We start from the raw sequence: 24,505 nt of genomic DNA, 5'->3' as shown, positions 1-24,505 counted from the left end.
TGATCGTTGTCCGGCCGAGAAACTGTTCGTCCCTGATAGGTGGACTAGTAAAGTTATCTCTGAACTTCATTGTTCGGTGCTGGCCGGTCATCCAGGAATCTTTGGTACCAGGGAGTTGGTTGCTAGATCCTTCTGGTGGCCATCTCTGTCGCGGGATGTGCGTGCTTTTGTGCAGTCCTGTGGAATTTGTGCTAGGGCTAAGCCCTGCTGTTCACGTGCCAGTGGGTTGCTTTTGCCCTTGCCGGTCCCGAAGAGGCCTTGGACACATATTTCGATGGATTTCATTTCTGACCTTCCCGTTTCTCAAAAAATGTCGGTCATTTGGGTGGTCTGTGATCGCTTTTCTAAAATGGTCCATCTGGTGCCCTTGGTTAAATTGCCTTCCTCCTCTGATTTGGTGCCTTTGTTCTTCCAGCATGTGGTTCGTTTACATGGCATTCCTGAGAATATTGTTTCTGACAGAGGTTCCCAGTTTGTCTCGAGGTTCTGGCGAGCCTTTTGTGGTAGGATGGGCATTGACCTATCTTTCTCCTCGGCCTTCCATCCTCAGACTAATGGCCAGACCGAACGAACCAATCAGACCTTGGAAACATATCTGAGATGTTTTGTTTCCGCTGACCAGGATGATTGGGTGTCATTTTTGCCGTTGGCTGAGTTCGCCCTTAATAATCGGGCCAGCTCGGCTACCTTGGTCTCTCCATTTTTCTGCAATTCTGGGTTCCATCCTCGTTTCTCTTCAGGACAGGTTGAGTCTTCGGACTGTCCTGGTGTGGATTCTGTGGTGGACAGGTTGCAGCAGATCTGGACTCAGGTAGTGGACAATTTGACCTTGTCCCAGGAGAAGGCTCAGCTTTTCGCTAATCGCAGACGCCGTGTGGGACCCCGACTTCGTGTTGGGGATCTGGTTTGGTTATCTTCTCGTCATATTCCTATGAAGGTTTCCTCTCCTAAATTTAAACCTCGTTTTATTGGTCCGTATAGGATTTCTGAGATTCTCAATCCGGTGTCTTTTCGTCTGATCCTCCCAGACTCCTTTTCCATACATAATGTATTCCATAGGTCGTTGTTGAGGAGATACGTGGCACCTATGGTTCCATCTGTGGAGCCTCCTGCCCCTGTTTTGGTGGAGGGGGAATTGGAGTATATTGTGGAGAAGATTTTGGATTCTCGTGTCTCTAGACGGAAACTCCAGTATCTGGTCAAATGGAAGGGTTATGCTCAGGAAGATAATTCCTGGGTTTTTGCCTCTGATGTCCATGCCCCAGATCTTGTTCGTGCCTTTCATGTGGCTCATCCTGGTCGGCCTGGGGGTTCTGGTGAGGGTTCGGTGACCCCTCCTCAAGGGGGGGGTACTGTTGTGAATTCTGTGGCTGAATTCACTTCTGTGGTCACAAGTGGTATTGCAGTCTCTGGGCTTCCTCCCTCAGGTGTTTTGGTGAGCTCGTTGGCTGCCTTGCTATTTAGCTCCACCTGAGTCTGTCTTCCTTGCTCCTTGTCAATGTTCCAGTGTTGGATCTGAGCTACTGCATCTTTCCTTGGGCCTGCTGCTCTGCTAGATAAGGGCTTCTAGTTTGTTTTCTGTTTTTTCTGTCCAGCTTGCTATTAACTTTTGCTGGAAGCTCTGAGAAGCAAAGGAGTGCACCGCCGTGCTGTTAGTTCGGCACGGTGGGTCTTTTTGCCCCTTTGCGTGGTTTTCGTTTTAGGGTTTTTTGTAGACTGCATAGTTCTCTTTGCTATCCTCGCTCTGTCTAGAATATCGGGCCTCACTTTGCTGAATCTATTTCATTCCTACGTTTGTCTTTTCATCTTGCTAACAGTCATTATATGAGGGGGCTGCCTATTCCTTTGGGGTATTTCTCTGAGGTAAGTCAGGCTTGTATTTCTATCTTCAGGCTAGTCAGCTCCTCAGGCAGTGTCGAGTTGCATAGGTAGTGATAGGCGCAATCCACTGCTGCTTATAGTTGTGTGAGGATAGATCAGGTACTGCAGTCTACAGAGATTCCACGTCTCAGAGCTCGTCCTATTGTTTTTGGTTATTGCCAGATCTCTGTATGTGCGCTGATTACTGCACGCTGTGTTGCCTGATTGCCAGCCATAACAGATGCTCATGCTTATTATGGCGTTGTCTGCACTAACCAGCCGTGTGCATTCCTCAAAACACTGAAGGACTTGACACATGTCTTGAATCTTCGACCACTGCACACCTGACAACTCCATGTCTGCCATCCTACTGCCTGCCCGTGTATGTGTATCCTCCCACAAAAACATAACAGCCCGCCTCTGTTCGCACAGTCTCTGAAGCATGTGCAGTGTTGAGTTCCACCTTGTTGCAACGTCTATGATTAGGCGATGCTGGGGAAGGTTCAAAGAACGCTGATAGGTCTGCATACGGCTGGAGTGTACGGGCGAACGGCGGATATGTGAGCAAAGTCCACGCACTTTGAGGAGCAGGTCGGATAACCCCGGATAACTTTTCAGGAAGCACTGCACCACCAGGTTTAAGGTGTGAGCCAGGCAAGGAATGTGTTTCAGTTGGGAAAGGGAGATGGCAGCCATGAAATTCCTTCCGTTATCACTCACTACCTTGCCTGCCTCAAGATCTACAGTGCCCAGCCACGACTGCGTTTCTTTCTGCAAGAACTCGGACAGAACTTCCGCGGTGTGTCTGTTGTCGCCCAAACACTTCATAGCCAATACAGCCTGCTGACGTTTGCCAGTAGCTGCCCCATAATGGGAGACCTGGTGTGCAACAGTGGCAGCTGCGGATGGAGTGGTTGTGCGACTGCGGTCTGTGGACGAGCTCTCGCTTCTGCAGGAGGACGAAGAGGAGGAGGAGGGGGTGCGAACGGCTACAGCCAACTGTTGCCTAGACCGTGGGCTAGGCAGAACTGTCCCAAACTTGCTGTCCCCTGTGGACCCTGCATCCACAACATTCACCCAGTGTGCCGTGATGGACACGTAACGTCCCTGGCCATGCCTACTGGTCCATGCATCTGTTGTCAGGTGCACCTTTGTGCTCACAGATTGCCTGAGTGCATGGACGATGCGCTCTTTAACATGCTGGTGGAGGGCTGGGATGGCTTTTCTGGAAAAAAAGTGTCGACTGGGTAGCTCGTAGCGTGGTACAGCGTAGTCCATCAGGGCTTTGAAAGCTTCGCTTTCAACTAACCGGTAGGGCATCATCTCTAACGAGATTAGTCTAGCTATGTGGGCGTTCAAACCCTGTGTACGCGGATGCGAGGCTAAGTACTTCCTTTTTCTAACCATAGTCTCATGTAGGGTGAGCTGGACTGGAGAGCTGGAGATCGTGGAACTAGCGGGGGTGCCGGTGGACATGGCAGACTGAGAGACGGTGGGAGATGGTATTGTTGCCGCCGGTGCCCTAGATGCAGTGTTTCCTACTACGAAACTGGTGATTCCCTGACCCTGACTGCTTTGGCCTGGCAAAGAAACCTGCACAGATACTGCAGGTGGTGCGGAAAATGGTGGCCCTACACTGCCGGAAGGGATGTTGCGTTGCTGACTAGCTTCATTGGCCGAGGGTGCTACAACCTTAAGGGACGTTTGGTAGTTAGTCCAGGCTTGCAAATGCATGGTGGTTAAATGTCTATGCATGCAACTTGTATTGAGACTTTTCAGATTCTGTCCTCTGCTTAAGGTAGTTGAACATTTTTGACAGATGACTTTGCGCTGATCAATTGGATGTTGTTTAACCCCTTAAGCCCCGAGGGTGGTTTGCACGTTAATGACCGGGCCAATTTTTACAATTCTGACCACTGTCCCTTTATGAGGTTATAACTCTGGAACGCTTCAACGGATCTTGGCGATTCTGACATTGTTTTCTCGTGACATATTGTACTTCATTTTAGTAGTAACATTTATTCGATATAACTTGCGTTTATTTGTGAAAAAAACGGAAATTTGGCGAAAATTTAGAAAGTTTCGCAATTTTCCAACTTTAAATTTTTATGCCCTTAAATCACAGAGATATCTCACGCAAAATACTTAATAAGTAACATTTCCCACATGTCTACTTTACATCAGCACAATTTTGGAACCAAAATTTTTTTTTGTTAGGGAGTTATAAGGGTTAAAAGTTGACCAGCAATTTCTCATTTTTACAACACCATTTTTTTTTAGGGACCACATCTCATTTGATGTCATTTTGAGGGGTCTATATGATAGAAAATACCCAAGTGTGAGACCATTCTAAAAACTGCACCCCTCAAGGTGCTCAAAACCACATTCAAGAAGTTTATTAACCCTTCAGGGGTTTCACAGGAATTTTTGGAATGTTTAAATAAGAATGAATATTTAACTTTTTTTCACACAAAATTTATTTCAGCTCCAATTTGTTTTATTTTACCAAGGGTAACAGGATAAAATGGATGCCAAACATTGTTGTACAATCTGTACTGAGTACGCTGATAGCCCATATGTGGGAGTAAACCACTGTTTGGGCGCATGGCAGAGCTCGGAAGGGAAGGAGCGCCATTTGACTTTTAAATGCAAAATTGACAGGAATTGAGATGGGACGCCATGTTGCGTTTGGAGAGCCACTGATGTGCCTAAACATTGAAACCCCCCACAAGTGACACCATTTTGGAAAGTAGACACCCTAAGGAACTTATCTAGATGTGTGGTGACCACTTTGACCCACCAATTGCTTCACAGAAGTTTATAATGCAGAGCCGTAAAAATAAAAAATCATATTTTTTCACAAAAATGATCTTTTCGCCCCCAATTTTTTATTTTCCCAAGAGTAAGAGAAGAAATTGGACCTCAAAAATTGTTGGCCAATTTGTCCTGAGTACGCTGATACCCCATATATGGGTGTAAACCATTGTTTGGGCGTATGGCAGAGCTCGGAAGGGAAGGAGCGCCATTTGACTTTTCAATGCAAAATTGACTGGAATTGAGATGGGACGCCATGTTGCGTTTGGAGAGCCCCTGATGTGCCTAAACATTGGAACCCCTCACAAGTGACACCATTTTGAAAAGTAGACCCCTTAAGGAACTTATCTAGATGTGTGGTGAGCACTTTGACCCAACAAGTGCTTCACAGAAGTTTATAATGCAGAGCCGTAAAAATAAAAAATCTTATTTTTTCACAAAAATGATCTTTTCGCCCCCAATTTTTTATTTTCCCAAGGGTAAGAGAAGAAATTAGACCACAAAAGTTGTTGTGCAATTTGTCCTGAGTGCGACGATACCCCATATGTGGGGGTAAACCACTTTTTGGGTGCATAGCAGAGCTCGGAAGGGAAGGAGCGCCATTTGACTTTTCAATGCAAAATTGACTGGAATTAAGTTAGGACGCCATGTTGGTTTGGAGAGCCCCTGATGTGCCTAAACATTAAAACCCCCCACAAGTGACACCATTTTGGAAACTAGACCCCATAAGGAACTTATCTAGATGTGTTTTGAGAGCTTTGAACCCCCAAATGTTTCACTATAGTTTATAACGCAGAGCCGTTAAAATAATTTTTTTTTTTTTTTCCGCAAAAATTATTTTTTAGCCCCCAGTTTTGTATTTTCACAAGGGTAACATAATAAATTGGACCCCAAAAGTTGTTGTCCAATTTGTCCTGAGTACGCTGATACCCCATATGTGGGGGGGAACCACTGTTTGGGCGCATGGCAGAGCTCGGAAGGGAAGGAGCGCCATTTGGAATGCAGACTTAGATGGATTGGTCTGCAGGAGTCACGTTGCATTTGCAGAGCCCCTGATGTACCCAAACAGTACAAACCCCCCACAAGTGACCCCATATTAGAAACTAGACCTCCCAAGGAACTTATCTAGATGTGTTGTGAGAACTTTGAACCCCTAAGTGTTTCACTACAGTTTATAACGCAGAGCCGTGAAAATAAAAATTCTTTTTTTTTTTCACAAAAATGATTTTTTAGCCCCCAGCTTTGTATTTTTACAAGGGTAACAGAATAAATTGGACCCCAAAAGTTGTTGTCCAATTTGTCCTGAGTACGCTGATACCCCGTATGTGGGGGGGAACCACTGTTTGGGCGCATGGCAGAGCTCGGAAGGGAAGGAGCGCCATTTGGAATGCAGACTTAGATGGATTGGTCTGCAGGCGTCACGTTGCATTTGCAGAGCCCCTGATGTACCCAAACAGTAGAAACCACCCACAAGTGACCCCATATTGAAACTAGACCTCCCATGGAACTTATCTAGATGTGTTGTGAAAACTTTGAACCCCCAAGTGTTTCACTACAGTTTACAACGCAGAGCCGTGAAAATAAAAAATCCTTTTTTTTCCCACAAAAATGATTTTTAGCCCCCCAAATTTTTATTTTCCCAAGGATAACAAGAGAACTTGGACCCAAAAAGTTGTTGTCCAATTTGTCTCGAGTACGATGATACCCCATATGTTGGGGTAAACCCCTGTTTGGGCGCACGGGAGAGCTCGGAAGTGAAGGAGCACTGTTTTACTTTTTCAATGCAGAATTGGCTGGAATTGAGATCGGACGCCATGTCGCGTTTGGAGAGCCCCTGATGTGTCTAAACAGTGGAAACCCCCAATTATAACTGAAACCCTAATCCAAACGCACCCCTAACCCTAATCCCAACTGTAACCCTAACCACACACCTAACCCTGACACACCCCTAATTCTAATCCCAACCCTAATCCCAACCGTAAATGTAATACAAACCCTAACCCTAACCCTAGCCCTAACCCTAGCCCTAACCCTAACCCTAATGGGAAAATGGAAATAAATACATTTTTTTTAATTTTATTATTTTTCCCTAAGGCTAGGTTCACATTGCATTAGGGAAATCCGTTTAGCACTAGCGGATTGCGCTAACGCAATGTCTTTTTAGGTGTCGTGTTTAGTGGTCGCGTTAACGTCCCCGCTCTGGAAGATCAGGGATCGGACCTCGGGCGCGCCGCGGACGCTGCAAGCAGCGTCTGAGGCGCGCCACAAAAGAACGGCACCTTGCTAGCGCGAGCCGAAAATGGCACGCTCTAGCGATGCGCTACACCCGAAAATCACATTGCTGTCAATGGTTGTGCTAACGGACCCGTTGCACGGCGTTAATTGTGACATTTTCGCCGTGCAACGCTGTCCGTTAGCGTTAACCCATTAACGCAATGTGAACCTAGCCTAACTAAGGGGGTGATGAAGGGGGGTTTGATTTACTTTTATAGCGAGTTTTTTATATCGGATTTTTATGATTGGCAGCCGTCACACACTAAAAGACGCTTTTTATAGCAAAAAAGTTTTTGTGTCTCCACATTTTGAGACCTATAATTTTTCCATATTTTGGTCCACAGAGTCATGTGAGGTCTTGTTTTTTGCGGGACGAGTTGACGTTTTTATCGGTTACATTTTCGGACATGTGACATTTTTTTATCGCTTTTTATTCCGATTTTTTGTGAGGCAGAATGACCAAAAACCAGCTATTCATGAATTTCTTTTGGGGGAGGCGTTTATACCGTTCCGCGTTTGGTAAAATTGATGAAGCAGTTTTATTCTTCGGGTCAGTACGATTACAGCGATACCTCATTTATATCATTTTTTTTATGTTTTGGCGCTTTTATACGATAAAAGCTATTTTATAGAAAAAATAATTATTTTGGCATCGCTTTATTCTCAGGACTATAACTTTTTTATTTTTTTGGTTATGATGCTATATGGCGGCTCGTTTTTTGCGGGACAAGATGACGTTTTCAGAGGTACCATGGTTATTTATATCCGTCTTTTTGATCGCGTGTTATTCCACTTTTTGTTCAGCGTTATGATAATAAAGCGTTGTTTTTTGGCTCGTTTTTTTTTTTTTTTTCTTACGGTGTTCACTGAAGGGGTTAACTAGTGGGCCAGTTTTATAGGTCGGGTCGTTACGGACGCGGCGATACTAAATATGTGTACTTTTATTGTTTTTTTTGTTTTTTTTTTATGTAAAGAAATGTATTTATGGGAATAATATTTTTTTTTTTCTGCTTTATTTAGGAATTTTTTTTTTTTTTTTTTTTACAAGTGTGGAAATTTTTTTTTTTACTTTTTCACTTTGTCCCAGGGGGGGACATCACAGATCACCGATCTGACAGTGTGCACAGCACTCTGTTAGATCGGTGATCTGACATACAGCCGGGCAGGATTAGAGCTGCAGCTGCAGCCTGATCCTGACCCGGAAGTGCTCCCTGCAGGACCCGGATGCAGCCCGGCGGCCATTTTGGATCCGGGGACTGCAGGGAGAAGACGCTCGGTACACGGTGAGCACATCACCGTGTACCGATCGTCTCAGGGAAGCCCGCAGGGAGCCCTCTCCCTGCGCGATGCTTCCCTGCACCGCCGGCACACCGCGATCATCTTTGATCGCGGTGTGCCGGGGGTTAATGTGCCGGGAGCGGTCCGTGACCGCTCCTGGCACATAGTGCCGGATGTCAGCTGCGATAGGCAGCTGACACCCGGCCGCGATCGGCCGCGCTCCCCCCGTGAGCGCGGCCGATCGCATATGACGTACTATCCCGTCCATGGGAATTAAGTCCCAGGTCACCTGGACGGGATAGTACGTCATATGGGATTAAGGGGTTAAAATAATGCCAGACTGCACTCTTTCTAGCATCGGATACCTTTTCAGGCATTGCAGACTGAGCTTTAACCGGATGGCCACGCTGTCCTCCATCAGGTTTTGGCTTTGCCACGCGTTTTGGGCAATATACGGGCCCGGCAGATGGAACCTGTTGCGATGTTGATGCCTGCTGCGGCCCCTCCTCCTCCGCTTCAGAACTGCTGCCGCCTGCACCCTGTTCCCCCAATGGCTGCCAATCGGGGTCAAGAACTGGGTCATCTATTACCTCTTCTTGTAGCTCGTGTGCAACTTCGTCTGTGTCACCGTGTCGGTCGGTGGTATAGCGTTCGTGATGGGGCAACATAGTCTCATCAGGGTCTGATTCTTGATCATTACCCTGCGAGGGCAATGTTGTGGTCTGAGTCAAAGGACCACCATAGTAGTCTGGCTGTGGCTGTGCATCAGTGCACTCCATGTCAGATTCAACTTGTAATGGGCATGGACTGTTAACTGCTTCACTTTCTAAGCCAGGGACGGTATGTGTAAAGAGCTCCATGGAGTAACCCGTTGTGTCGCCTGCTGCATTCTTCTCTGTTGTTGTTTTTGCTGAAGATGACAAGGAAGCGACTTGTCCATGACCGTGAACATCCACTAACGACGCGCTAGAGCTAGAGGCTGAGTCAGCAAGATAAGCCAAAACTTGCTCTTGCTGCTCCGGCTTTAAAAGCGGTTTTCCTACTCCCAGAAAAGGGAGTGTTCGAGGCCTTGTGTAGCCAGACGAACCTGGCTCCACAGCTCCAGACTTAGGTGCAATATTTTTTTTCCCACGACCAGCTGATGCTCCACCACTACCACTACCCTCATTACCAGCTGACAATGAACGCCCCCGGCCACGACCTCTTCCACCAGACTTCCTCATTGTTTTAAAAACGTAAACAAACTAACGGTATTTGTTGCTGTCACACAAATTACACGGTGAGCTATAACTTCAGTATGATTTAGCTACCCCTTTACAGGTGAGTGAGACCACAACGAAAATCAGGCACAATGTTACACACTCTGTTGTTGGTGGCAACAGATGAGAGAGATGCCACACACGCAGGACTGTCACTGAAGCACAAATGTAAATATTAATCTCCCACTGATTTGATTTTTTTTTTTTTTTCAGGGAGACTTTAGGAAAAAAAAATAATAGAATAAAATGATTTTTTCAGGAAGAATTTAGAAACCAAATAAAATAAAATTATTTTTTCAGGGAGAATTTAGAAAACAAATAAAACAAAAAAAGGCTTTCTATGGCTCACTGAGTGAGAGATGACGCACACAGGAGTCAGGAGTGGCACACAAGCCCAGAGGCCAATATTTATCTCCCACTGATTGATGTAGTGATTTTTTCAGGTAGATTTTGGAACCCAAATCAAGCTAAAAAAATAATAGGCTTTCTATGGCCCACAATTGGAGAGACAGAGAGAGATGGCACACCCAGGAGTCAAGACTGGCACACAAGCAGAAAGGGCAATATTAATCTCCCACTGATTTTTTTTTTTTTTTTTTTTTTTCAGGGAGACTTTAGGAAAAAAAATAATAGAATAAAATGATTTTTTCAGGAAGAATTTAGAAACCAAATAAAATAAAATGTTTTTTTCAGGGAGAATTTAGAAAACAAATAAAACAAAAAAAGGCTTTCTATGGCCCACTGAGTGAGAGATGACGCACACAGGAGTCAGGAGTGGCACACAAGCCCAGAGGCCAATATTTATCTCCCACTGATTGATGTAGTGATTTTTTCAGGTAGATTTTGGAACCCAAATCAAGCTAAAAAAATAATAGGCTTTCTATGGCCCACAATTGGAGAGAGAGAGAGAGAGATGGCACACCCAGGAGTCAAGACTGGCACACAAGCAGAAAGGGCAATATTAATCTCCCACTGATTTGTTTTTTTTGTTTTTTTTTCAGGGAGACTTTAGGAAAAAAAAATAATAGAATAAAATGATTTTTTCAGGAAGAATTCAGAAACCAAATAAAATAAAATGATTTTTTCAGGGAGAATTTAGAAAACAAATAAAACAAAAAAAGGCTTTCTATGGCCCACTGAGTGAGAGATGACGCACACAGGAGTCAGGAGTGGCACACAAGCCCAGAGGCCAATATTTATCTCCCACTTTTTTTTTTTGTTCCAGGGAAAATTTATTAACCCAATAAAAAAAATAATAAATAGGCTTTCTATGGCCCACTATCTGAGAGAGAGAGATGGCACGCTTAGGACTGGCACACAAGCCCAAAGGCCAATATTAATTTCCCACTGATTGATTTATTGATTTTTTCAGGTAGAATTTAGAACCCAAATAAAGCAAAAAAAAAAAAATGGGCTTTCTATGGCCCACTGAGTGAGTGATGATGCACACAGGAGTCAGGAGTGGCACACAAGCCCTGAGGCCAATATTTTTCTCCCACTGATTGATGTAGTGATTTTTTCAGGTAGATTTTAGAACCAAAATCAAGCAAAAAAATAAATAGGCTTTCTATGGCCCACTGACTGAGAGATGGCACACACAGTAGTCAAGAGTGGCACACAAGCCCTGAGGCCAATATTTTTCTCCCACTGATTGATGTAGTGATTTTTTCAGGTAGATTTTATAACCCAAATCAAGCAAAAAAATAAATAGGCTTTCTATGGCCCACTGAGTGAGAGATGGCACACACAGGGATGGCACTCTAGCAGAAATGTCAATCTTAATCTCCCACAAAAAAAAAAAAAAAAAAACAGGGAGTGTCCTTCAATTACTATCTCCCTGCAGTAATACCAGCCAGGTATGGCAGGCAGCAATAAGGAGTGGACTGATGCACAAATTAAATAAAAAGTGTGTACAAACAAAAAAGATAGCTGTGCAGAAAGGAAGGAACAAGAGGATTTGTGCTTTGAAAAAAGCAGTTGGTTTGCACAGTGGCGTACACACAGCAATGCAGCTATCAGGGAGCCTTCTAGGGCAGCCCAATGAGCTACAGCGCTGAGGGAAAAAAAAAAAATGTAGCTTCCACTGTCCCTGCACACCGAAGGTGGTGTTGGGCAGTGGAAATCGCTACAGCACAAGCGGTTTGGTGGTTAATGGACCCTGCCTAACGCTATCCCTGCTTCTGACGAAGCGGCAGCAACCTCTCCCTAAGCTCAGATCAGCAGCAGTAACATGGCGGTCGGCGGGAACGCCCCTTTATAGCCCCTGTGACGCCGCAGACAGCAAGCCAATCACTGCAATGCCCTTCTCTAAGATGGTGGGGACCAGGACCTATGTCATCACGCTGCCCACACTCTGCGTTTACCTTCATTGGCTGAGAAATGGCGCTTTTCCGCACAGGGGTCGGATCGGGTTTCATGAAACCCGACTTTGCCAAAAGTCGGTGACTTTTGAAAATGAACGACCCGTTTCGCTCAACCTTAGTTGGCACCACGCTACCATAGAATATGGGCAATTGCAATGCGAGAAAACGTCATATAGCACTCGGTCCAGTGTTAAACTATGGCGCAGCTTACATCACCGTATTTTTTTTCTCAGGCATATTCGACATGTGTGTAAAATCGCAGCATGCAATGATGTCACCACTGGTCAATGATGCTGCACTCCCAGCAACTCATTCACCAGTGGTTCTCAGCCTGGACGGTTGTATCTTGGCACCGTCCAGGTTGAAAACTGTTTAGCCCCAGACATGGGTTACAGCGTGGGACAGAACGACGGACAGGTTTGATATATTTTTGTTGTTTTTTTACTTTTATTACAGGATATTGAGGGCTTCCGTGGAATTAGGCGAGGTCGTGAGTTAAATTGATATTATTAAAGGAGTCTGTGTAATTTTTTCAATTAAATCATTTTATTCTGGCTGTGTCTTTATTTAACATGTAACTATGTTATATAACATATAACTATAGGATTAGTAATGGAGAGGTGTCTTATAGACACCTCTCCATTACTAAGTTGTGGGCTTGATGTCACCTGACAATACAAAGGTGACATCAACCCTACAAATATTAACCCCACTTTCCACCGCTACAGGGCAAGTGGGAAGAGCTGGGAAAAGCGCCAGAATTGGTGCATCTAATAGATGTGACTTTTCTAGGCAGCTGCGGGCTGCTGTTTTTAGGCTGGGGGAGCCTATATTGATGGCCCCATACAAGCCTGAGAATACCAGCCCCAGCTGTGAACTTTAGCAAGGCTGGCTGTCAAAAATGGGGGAACCCACACTGTTTTTTCAAATGATTTATTTAAATAATTAAAAAAAAACAGTGTAGGACTCCTCTGTTCTTGATAACCAACCTTGCGGAAGCTGACAGCTGAGGGTTGCAGCCCCCAGCTGTGAGTTTTGTCTGGTTGGTTCAAGAAAATGGGGGGGGGGAAAACGCCAGATTTTTCATTAATTTATTTTGTTATATATCGCAAGCAGCGGCTGCTCCTGCTGTCACTGTTATTAGCGGCAGAAGGTGTCAGATGATGGGGGGTAAGAGTCCCAAAAGACCCCACTAGCTGTCATCGTTCTGACTTTAATATAACTCTCATGATTCTCCTCTGCTCGCTCCGATTGCCGGCAGAGCAGGGGAGAATGATGAGAGCCTTCTTCAGCAGCCGCCGCCATGGGTAACAGCCCTTACTGTAGCTCTTCTTCCCTGGCAGCCGTCCGTGTGGTATTGATGCGTCATATGAGCAGCACATGGTTGCCACACAGATATAATTAAAGTGACACTTTATTTGCTTCTTTCCCCACAACTAGAATGTTGGAATTTCAAAATTCCTATTTATAATAGCTCACATTTAGCTGACATGTTTTTCCCTTAGCTTCTGTCACTGTTTACCTCTGATTCGGGTAGAACCACAGTGCACATGTCTTCTGCGGCCTTGTCTCAGACGGCGCCCAGAAGTGACATTTGCAGTCCAGTGACGTCACCGCGATGCTGCTGTGGACTGCATCGCTGCTGTGGGTGCCAGGGGTAATGCAGTTTTTGGTGCGACTGACGGGGCACATGCACCGCAATTAGTGGTTCATTAGGGCTATGTGGGGGTTCTATATAAAAACCGGCCATACACACATTGCAGCACTGCCCCCTGACGAAGCCGATGCGAAATGCGCGTTGGGGCATCACGGTGTAGACTCCATATACACTGCAACATGGGTAAAGAATGCTGAATTAGGGAAATAGTTATGAAAATGGTTCCTCTGTGATTGGGGACTCCCATAGATACTTTAACAATGATAATGCTTATCACCTGGTCCACTTCCTTTTTCCCCATTTACCTCTCAGCACTAAGAACTTTATTTATGGAATATATTTGCAGTAGTATTAGGAGGGTACACCGCTCTTTGGTTCCATCTTGCAATCCCTGCTAAACATGTATTATTGTTTTTTGCAATACTATTTTAAAAAATGTGTATGTTCTTTTCTATGATGTAGTGTGTTAAGGACCGGCGGAACGCACCAAGTATAGATGATATGAAACTAGGTGCGTTCGCAGTCCGAGGTCCACCATGCAGGTAAAGACCCTGCTGCTAGTAAGACGGACTATATGGCGGTACTAAATATACACACATGGGTTAACTTCACCCTGCGTGAAGGAAGCGATCCTGTTGCGTCACAGGACCGCAGTACCGCACATAGAGCGCGAGCAAGAAGTCAGCGAACTCAACCCCTACTCAGGATTGAAGTCCGATTAGACACTTGCTAGCACAACACCGCAACTGGGTGTGTAAGGAAACTACTAAATAGAATATAAAGGCACGAGTGAGCGTGCGGTGCCGCACAAATGGACGCTGCTAACCACCCAGGCTTGGGTAAGGAAAGCGCACGGCGCCGTACAGGCGGTCACAGCAACTAGACGCTGTTATGTGTGTTTTGTGCTGATGGCTAGTCGGGCGCTAGATAGCTACCATCATCCGCAAACAGACAACAACACTAGGGAGGGATACTTAGGAGCTTTCATCCTTCGACATACATCCATCTACACACACACATATATTTTCAAGACAATACTAGCGCATGGCCGTGCGGTCATGCGCAGCTTATATAGTTGCAGCACAGGAAGCTGTTACCGAAGTTTTGCCCTTTCAGGACCTTCATGGAGGACCAATGGGACGTGCTGCAGTACCTGAGCATGTGACCCTCGATCTCCAACGGGAGATCTTGCCCTGGGCATGCTCAGTGTGTGCAAATAAGGACTTAGTCCCAGAGAAGCCTGCTCGCCGCAGATCAGTGCAGGGTACAACAGGAGAGCCAGAAAAGGCAGCAGTAACCCTCTGCACAGAATCAGTCCCAGCGAGACGCTGGGAGCGACGCCTCCGCTGAGCAGGCCCCACTGCGGCCGATGCTGAATGGGAGACCGCAGCAGACACGGATCGAGATTCCCCCTGTGCAGCAGAGGAAACTCGACTCCTAACATAGTGTATAATAAACTTGGACTTTTTTATACTATTCTGGACTTGTACTCCAATATTTTTTTGCTTATGATGATGCATGAATAGGGGTGTCCTAATAATTTCCTGATGCGGCTTCTCCCTCTCATTAGTTTCCCCACAAGGTGTTGAGCATGTGGGGGACAGATAGGGACGCATGTGACCCATGAACCGGATCGCATCTGCCTCTCGTACCATGGATGTGGCCACTTATTTCTCATTTATTAGGCTTTCTCTTCGATAGGGTCATAATAGCTATTTGTTTCACTTCATAATAAGATTTTAAGCAGGGTCATCACTTCCGGTTTGTATTATTTATACACTTTTTTTCAGTGTTATATGTGCATTTTACATGCGGTTTTTTAATCATGAGATTTGGGATCATTTTTAATCCCTTTCATCTTATTTTTGATGATGGTCGGTATATTCTTTTTCTCCGATGTTCATTACGCTGATTATGCTTCAGGTGTTCTTCCGCTGCCACAGCCTTCTATTGGTCCGCTTTGTATTTAAATCATTCCTCTTCCTTTCCTTCCTTCACTCCTTGAAAAAGCCACGTCCAGGCGAAACGTGCGTTGGAGCTAGCAGGATAATACTGGGTATGGACTGCTTTAAGATATAGGGTTCTTGTGCTATCCCATTCCTTTTTTGCCTTACTCTTTGAATGCATGTTTGCAAAATAGATGTTGGCTATGTGATAGAAAATGCACCATTTGTACCCTTTTATTTATTTATTTATTCATTATTATGTCTATGAGCCCACTCCAATTACTGCACTATGGGGTTTTTTTGCATCGTCCTGATGTGTTTTCTTTTCCCCTTTTTTAATGTGTTTTTTAATATTTAATAAAAATGTACATATTATTACCATATTGGTTTTGTATGTTCTATTTTTTCACCCCTTTCTTTTGGAGGAGGTAACACATTTTATTAGTAAAAGCATCACTAACCTTGTAATATACAGCAAAATAAAGGAGGGGAAAAAAGAAAGAAAATCAGAATAAAATGAAATGTATTGATTTGTCGCTTTATAATGTTATGTAACTGTGACAGATTTTTAGCCAAATGGATAACCAGTTCCATGTTCATGTGAATATCAAAAGGTGGTATTGTACAAAGGAAAATGAACAAGCTATCATCTCAAAAAGAGTAATGTTATAAAATGAATTAAAATATCATATTCTATTAATTTCAGATGCCTCTGGGCCCTCTTTGCAAAGTTCTCATGAGACATCAATTGGCATAATAATGGTAACTGATTAGTTTACTTTGAGCATTGTAAAATCATACAAAAAGACACTAGAGATAAAAAAAATTTAATTAAATTCTTATCTTGGATGACAAATTTTCCTTTCAAAGCAAGATTAACTCAGCATCATCTGTAACCATTGGATGATTACACCATTTTTAATTTTAACATGAAATACAAGAGCATATGGAATTGAAAAAGCTTGACAAATTTGTGGCTGAAATGTCTGTAGAAAATATCCTGCTGTACCAATTTATGAATCAAATCTTTTCAACAAGATACTTTCGCTAAGAAGTTGCGCTTTTTCCATTTTTTTTTTTAGTTTTCTTTTTTTTCCTCCCCTATTTCCAAGAGCAATATCTTTTTATTTGTCTGTGAAAATAGACATACGAAGGCTTGTTTTTGCAAGAGAAGTTATACTTTTGAATGACACCATTCATTTTATCATGTTATGTACAAGAAAGCAGAACAATATTCCAAGTGCGGAGAAATAGCAAAAAACAGCACATTTTTTTTTTATTGCCATGTTTATGTTATGGAAATTTGGTTTGAATAAATCTATTCCTGTGTGTGCTGCGGCCGTTCCCAACTAGGCTGAGTATTTTGAGCGCTCAAGGAATGAGACTGCACACTATTGTGACAATAACATTTCACTAATACTGATGATTTATGGTACATACATGGATTTATAACTGCATATAGAAAGGAGGTGGTTAGGGGTGGTTAGTTAATTACCATATTGTCTAGCTCCTCTGTTACTGGTTATCTAAATATATATGGAATATTGTGATTAATGCACATATGAATGCTGATTGGACGTACTATCCTGTCGAGGTGGGGTGACCACCGACGGGATAGTACGTCATAGTCGATCGGCCGCGCTCACGGGGGGAGTGCGGCCGATCGCGGTCAGGTGTCAGCTGACTATCACAGCTGACATCCAGCACTATGTGCCAGGAGTGGTCACAGACCGCCCCCGGCACATTAACCCCCGATACACCGTGATCAAACATCACAGTGTTCCGGCAGCATAGGGAAGCATCGTGCAGTGAGGGGGCTCCCTGTGTGCTTCCCTGAGACCCTCGGAGCATGTGATCGCATTGCTCCAAGGGTCCTTACCTCCTCCTCCCTGCAGCAGGCCCGGATCCAAAATGGCCATGGGGCTGCATCCGGGTCCTGCAAAGAGGTGGCTTCACAGCGCCTGCTCAGAGCAGGCGCCGGAAAGCCAGTGCTGTGCCTGTGTGATCACTGATCTGACACAGTGCACTGCAAAGTGTCAGATCAGCGATCTTACACAACAACATGATGCCCCTAAGGACTTAGTCCCAGAGAAGCCTGCTCGCCGCAGATCAGTGAAGGGTACAACAGGAGAGCCAGAAAAGGCAGTAGTAACCCTCTGCACAGAATCAGGCCCAGCAAGACGCTGGGAGCGACGCCTCCGCTGAGCAGACCCCACTGCGGCCGATGCAGAATGGGAGACCGCAGCAGACACAGATCGAGATTCCTCCTGTGCAGCAGAGGAAACTCGACTCCTAACATTACCCCCCCTCCTAGGGCCCCCCCCTCCTTGAGCCTCACTACGCTCAAAAGCTGCAATAAGCAGCGGAGCCCGAATGTGCTCTACAGGCTCCCAGGTTCTATCCTCTGGGCCGTGACCCTTCCAGTCCACCAGATAAAATTTCTTGCCACGTACCACCTTGCACCCCACAATAGCATTCACCTCAAACTCATCCATGGATGAACCCGATGTCCCAGCAGATGACTCAGAAAACCGGGACAAACGAACGGGCTTTAAGAGGGAAACGTGAAAAGTATCGGTGATACCAAGGCGTGGAGGAATAGCCAAACGGTAGACCACAGGGTTGACCTGTTCCAGAACCTTAAATGGGCCAATGTAGCGAGGAGCAAACTTAGTGGACTCAACTCGCAGCCTGATGTTACGGGCGGAGAGCCACACTAAGTCGCCAGGAGCAAAGACCGGAGCGGGGCGCCGGTGTGTATCAGCCGAAACCCTCATTTTCTCCTTGGAGGCCCGGATGGCATCCTGTGTGCGGTCCCAGATGTCACGTGCCTCCACCGCCCAGTCTGCCACCCTAGAATCGGTGGATGACACGGGCATGGGCACAGGGACACGCGGATGCTGGCCGTAATTAAGGAGAAAAGGAGTCTGACCAGTGGAATCGGCTACGGCATTGTTCAAGGCAAATTTCGCCCAAGGTAGCAAAGATGCCCAGTCGTCCTGCCTAGCAGAGACGAAATGACGCAAATATGTCACCAGAGTCTGGTTGGTTCTCTCCACCAACCCATTCGTCTTGGGATGGTATGCAGAGGAGAGGTTTAACTCTATGCTGAGTAAACGGCAGAGCTCTCTCCAAAACCGAGACTCGAACTGGGGACCCCGATCGCTGACAATCTTATCAGGCATACCATGCAATCGGAAAACGTGCTTAATGAACAACACCGCCAAGGCCCGTGCTGAAGGTAACTGAGGAAGCGGCACCAAATGCACCATCTTAGAGAAATGGTCGGTGACAACCCAAATAATGGAGCAGCCACGTGACTTGGGTAAGCCCACCACAAAGTCCATCCCGACCATCTCCCAGGGCCTGTCTGCCACGGGTAGAGGGTAAAGCAACCTAGCAGGCCGTTCTGGGCGCAGGAAACACACGCCTGAATATAGTCCCTGACATCTCGGGCCATATGCGGCCACCAGTATGTTCTCGCCAAAAGCTCAGATGTCCTCTTGGTCCCAAAATGCCCACCCACTCTGGAGGAGTGAGCCCAAGAGAGAACCTCCGGTCGCAAGCTAGCTGGCACGAAAGTCTTGCCCGGGGGCACAAACTCTAGCGAAACCGGAGCTACAGTTCTCAGGCTCTCAGAAGGGACAATAAGCCGAGGCTCCTCCTCCTCAGATGACACTACGGAGCGGGAGAGAGTGTCGGCACGAACGTTGTTCTCCCCGGAGAGAAAATGGAGAGTAAAATGGAACCGGGAGAAGAACAGGGACCATCTAGCCTGGCGAGAATTCAGCCGCTGGGCCGTTTGTAGATATACCAAGTTCTTGTGGTCAGTGAAGACTTGGAAGGGAAAGCGAGCTCCCTCCAAGAGATGTCTCCACTCTGAAAAAGCCAACTTCATGGCTAGCAACTCCCTGTCCCCGATGGAATAATTCCTCTCCGCTGGTGTGAAGGTCTTGGAGAAGAAGCAAGGATGCTTCCGACCTTGAGCATCCTTTTGGAAAAGGACTGCTCCAGCACCAACAGATGAGGCATCCACCTCCAAGATAAATGGTTTATCAACATCGGGGCGATGTAGGATGGAAGCGCTAGCGAAATGAGACTTGATCGAGAGAAAGGCTTTGGAGACCTCCTCTGACCAAGGACTCCTGCTCAAACACACACTTCTCCAACTTGGCGTAGAGGGAGTTTGCCCGTAAGAGGTCGAAGACTTTGCGAACATCTCTCCGATGGGAGTCAATATCTGGATAGAAGATGAGAATATCATCCAGATAGACTACGACCGAGGTGGTGAGCATATCTCGGAAGATGTCGTTCACAAAGTCTTGGAAAATGGCCGGGGCATTACAGAGCCCGAAGGGCATCACCAGATATTCATAGTGCCCATCCCTGGTGTTAAAAGCCGTCTTCCATTCATCCCCCTCATGGATGCAAATCAGGTTGTAAGCACCCCGCAGATCTAACTTCGTAAATACCCTCGCTCCCCGTAGCCTATCAAACAGCTCAGATATCAGGGGTAATGGGTATTTGTTCTTAACGGTGATGGCGTTAAGACCCCTGTAGTCTATGCATGGACGTAAGTCTCCAGTCTTCTTCTGTACGAAGAAGAACCCAGCCCCTGCCGATGACACTGACTTCCTAATGAATCCTCTTGCCAGATTCTCTTGGATATACTGAGACATTGCCTCCGTCTCCGGGAGAGATAACGGATAGACTCGACCCCGGGGAGGCTCAGCACCAGGCAAGAGGTCAATAGGACAGTCATAGGGGCGGTGAGGCGGAAGTGTCTCCGCAGCTCTTTTGGAGAACACGTCTGCATAGGGCCAATAGTGCTTGGGGAGAGAGGAAAGATCTGCGGGTACCTGTGTAGTAGCAACCTGAACGCACTCCCTCTGACATCTACCCTCGCAGGATTTACTCCATCCCAAAATTCTCCCAGAGGACCACTCAATATGAGGAGAATGGTAGCGAAGCCATGGTATCCCCAACAGGACCTCATCAATTCCCTCAGGAATTACTAATAGGGAGATTATCTCCTGATGTGATGGAGACACAGAAAGCGTGAAAGGAATGGTTTGGTGGGTAATCTGTGAGGGTAGTGTTGACCCATTTACCACTCGAACGGTTACTGGCTTGGCGAGCATCACCAAGGGTATTGCGTGACGCTGGGCAAAAGCGGAAGACATAAAGTTACCCTCTGCCCCAGAATCCACGCATAGCTCGACCATAAGAGTGGATGGGCCTATGGTAATTGTCCCCTTGAAGCACAACTTTGAGGCAAACGTCGCCGTGTCTAGTCCAACTGCCACTAGACGCTGACGTTTCCCCGACCGCTGAGGACCCTTGGAGGCAAGATGTCCTGACTGCTGGCAAACATGACGGACCTTATGTGCACGGGCGGACAGAGATTTGGATCCCGCTCGTGTTACCTCTAAGGCCTCATGTGATTTGGATGCCTGGATTGGAGATTCCAAAGGTTTGGCGAAGGTGGGAGCCAGCCGAAACCTCTGCCTACACTGGGCTCGCTCTAACCTCTGCTCGTTAAAACGGAGGTCAATACGAGTAGAGACAGTTATTAATTCCTCCAGTGTGGCAGGAATCTCCCTAGTGGCCAGAGCGTCCTTAACGTGATCAGCCAAGCCCCTCCAAAATATGGGGATAAGGGCCTTATCCGACCACTCCTGCTCGGAAGCTAAAGTACGGAAGCGGACGGAAAAATGGCTGACCAAGGACTCACCCTGAGTTAAAGCCAGTAGTTGGAGCGCAGTGTCATGGGTGACTTGAGGTCCTAAAAAGACCTTTTTCAGAGTGCTCAGGAACAACGGAGCACTCTGCACCACATGATCACCACGCTCCCACAGCGGCGTAGCCCACTCCAACGCCCTGTCCGACAAGAGAGAGACAATAAATCCCACCTTAGCCCGCTCTGTAGGAAAACGTGCAGCCAGGAGCTCGAGATGGATAGAGCACTGACTCACGAATCCCCTACAAGTTTTGCAATCTCCAGAAAATTTTTCTGGCAACGGGAGGCGGGATAATGTCGAACTGGGGTGGCAGTGGACAAGGTTGCTGCAGCCACGCTAGCAGCCTGTACAGCAACTGCGGTAACATCCACAGCTGAGGTTGAGCTCTCGAGTGCCGTCAACCTACCCTCCAGCTGCTGGATATACCGCAAAGATTGCTGAATGTCCACCATTTACTAGCCAGACCTTGGCGCTAGTATTATGTTAAGGACTGGCGGAACGCACCAAGTAAGGATGATATGAAACTAGGTGCGTTCGCAGTCCGAGGTCCACCGTGCAGGTAAAAACCCTGCTGCTAGTAAGACGGACTATATGGCGGTACTATAAGTATACACGCACGGGTTAACTTCACCCTGCGTGAAGGAAGCGATCCTGTTGAGTCACAGGACCGCGGTACCGCACATAGAGCGCAAGCAAGAAGTCAGCGAACACAACCCCAACACAGGATTGAAGTCCGATTAGACCACTTGCTGGCACAACACCGCAACTGGGTGTGTAAGGAAACTATTAAAGTATATAAAGACACGAGAGTGCATGCAGTGCCGCACTGACGGATGCCACTAACCACCCAGGCTTGGGTAAGGAAAGCGCAGAGGAAGCGCACGGCGCCGTACAGGCGGTCACAGCAACTATACGCTGTTATGTGTGTAACGTGCTGTTGGATAAGTCGGGCACTAGATAGCAAACATACACCTTCCGCGAACAGTCATCCAATAGGGAGGGTATTTTAAAGAGCGACTTTCACTCACAACACACACACATATTATCAAGACAATACTAGCGCATGGCCGTGCGGTCATGTGCAGTTTATATAGTTGCAGCACAGGAAGCTGCTACCAAAGTTTTGCCCTTTCAGGACCTTCCTGGAGGACCAATGGAATGTGCTGCAGTACCTGAGCATGTGACCCTTGATCTCCAACGGGAGATCTTGCACTGGGCATGCTCAGTGTGTGAAAATAAGGACTTAGTCCCAGAGAAGCCTGCTCGCCGCAGATCAGTGCAGGGTACAACAGGAGAGCCAGAAAAGGCAGTAGTAACCCTCTGCACAGAATCAGGCCCAGCAAGACGCTGGGAGCGACGCCTCCGCTGAGCAGACCCCACTGCGGCCGATGCAGAATGGGAGACCGCAGCAGACACGGATCGAGATTCCTCCTGTGCAGCAGAGGAAACTCGACTCCTAACACCCCCCTTCAACACCCCCATAGTTAGGGAAAAATAAAAAAATTAAAAAAATTATTTATTTCCATTTTTCCATCAGGGTTAGGGATAGGGTTAGAGCTAGGGTTATGGTTAGGGCTAGGGTTAGGGCTAGTGTTAGGGTTGGGGCTAGGGTTACAGTTAGGGTTGGGGCTAAAGTTATGGTTAGGGTTTGGATTACATTTACGGTTGAGAATAGGGTTGGGATTAGGGTTAGAGGTGTGTTGGGGTTAGGGGTGTGGTTAGGGTTACCATTTGAAATAGGGTTAGGGGTGTGTTTGGATTAGGGTTTCAGTTATAATTGGGGGGTTTCCACTGTTAAGGCACAACAGGGGCCCTCCAAACGTGACATGGCGTCCGATCTCAATTCCAGCCAATTCTGCATTGAAAAAGTAAAACAGTGCTCCTTCCCTTCCGAGCTCTCCCGTGCCCCCAAACAGGGGTTTACCCCAACATATGGGGTATCATCATACTCAGGACACATTGGACAACAACTTTTGCGGTCAAATTTCTCCTGTTACTCTTAGGAAAATACAAAACTGGGGGCTAAAAAATAATTTTTGTGGGAAATAAAAGAATTTTGTGAAACACTTGAGGGTTCAAAGCTCTCACAACACAGATGAGTCTAGATGAGTTCCTTAGGGGGTCTACTTTCCAAAATGTTGTCACTTGTGGGGGGTTTCAATGTTTAGGCACATCAGTGTCTCTCCAGATGCAACATGGCATCCCATCTCAATTTCAGTGAATTTTGCATTGAAAAGTCAAATGGCGCTCCTTCCCTTCTAAGCTCTGCCATGCGCCCAAACAGTAGTTTACCCCCACATATTGGGTATCAGCGTACTCAGGACCAATTGTACAACAACTTTTGGGTCCAATTTCTTCTCTTACCCTTGGGAAAATAAAAAATTGGGGGTGAACAGATCATTTTTGTGAAAAAATATGATCTTTTATTTTTACGGCCCTGCATTATAAACTTCTGTGAAGCACTTAGTGGGTCAAAGTGCTCACCACACATCTTTGAATGTTCCTTAGGGGGTCTACTTTCCAAAATGTTGTCACTTGGGGGTTTCAATTTTTAGGCACATCAGTGGCTCTCCAAACGCAACATGGCATCCCATCTCAATTCCTGTCAATTTTGCATTGAAAAATCAAATGGCGTTCAGTCCCTTACAAGCTCTGCCATGCACCCAAACAGTGGTTTACCCTCACATATGGGGTAACAGGGGTCCATTTTCTCCTCTTACCTTTGGTAAAATAAAACAAATTGGAGCTGAAGTATATTTTTTGTGAAAAAAGTTAAATGTTCATTTTTATTTAAACATTCCAAAAATTCCTGTGAAACACCTGAATGGTTAATAAACTTCTTGAATGTGGTTTTGAGCACCTTGAGGGGTGCAGTTTTTAGAATTGTGTCACACTTAGTTATTTTCTATCATATAGAACCCTCAAAATGACTTAAAATGGGATGTGGTCCCTAAAAAAATGGTGTTGTAAAAATGAGAAATTGCTGGTCAACTTTTAACCCTTATAACTCCCTAACAAAAAAAATTGGTTCCAAAATTGTGCTGATGTAAAGTAGACATGTGGGAAATGTTACTTATTAAGTATTTTGTGTGACATATCTGTGATTTAATTGCATAAAAATTCAAAGTTGGAAAATTGCAAAATTTTTGCCAAATTTCCATTTTTTTTTTTACAAATAAACGTGGGTAATATCATAGCAATTTTACCTCTATCGTGAAGCCCAATATGTCGCGAGAAAACCTTGTCAGAATCACCGGGATCCGTTGAAGCGTTCCAGAGTTATAACCTCATAAAGGGACAGTGGTCAGAATTG

This window comes from Ranitomeya imitator, chromosome 1 (assembly GCF_032444005.1).
Source record: "Ranitomeya imitator isolate aRanImi1 chromosome 1, aRanImi1.pri, whole genome shotgun sequence".
In the NCBI taxonomy this organism is placed as follows: Eukaryota; Metazoa; Chordata; class Amphibia; order Anura; family Dendrobatidae; genus Ranitomeya; species Ranitomeya imitator.
The sequence above is the reverse complement of the archived record's forward strand: the minus strand, read 5'-3'. Positions refer to the sequence as shown.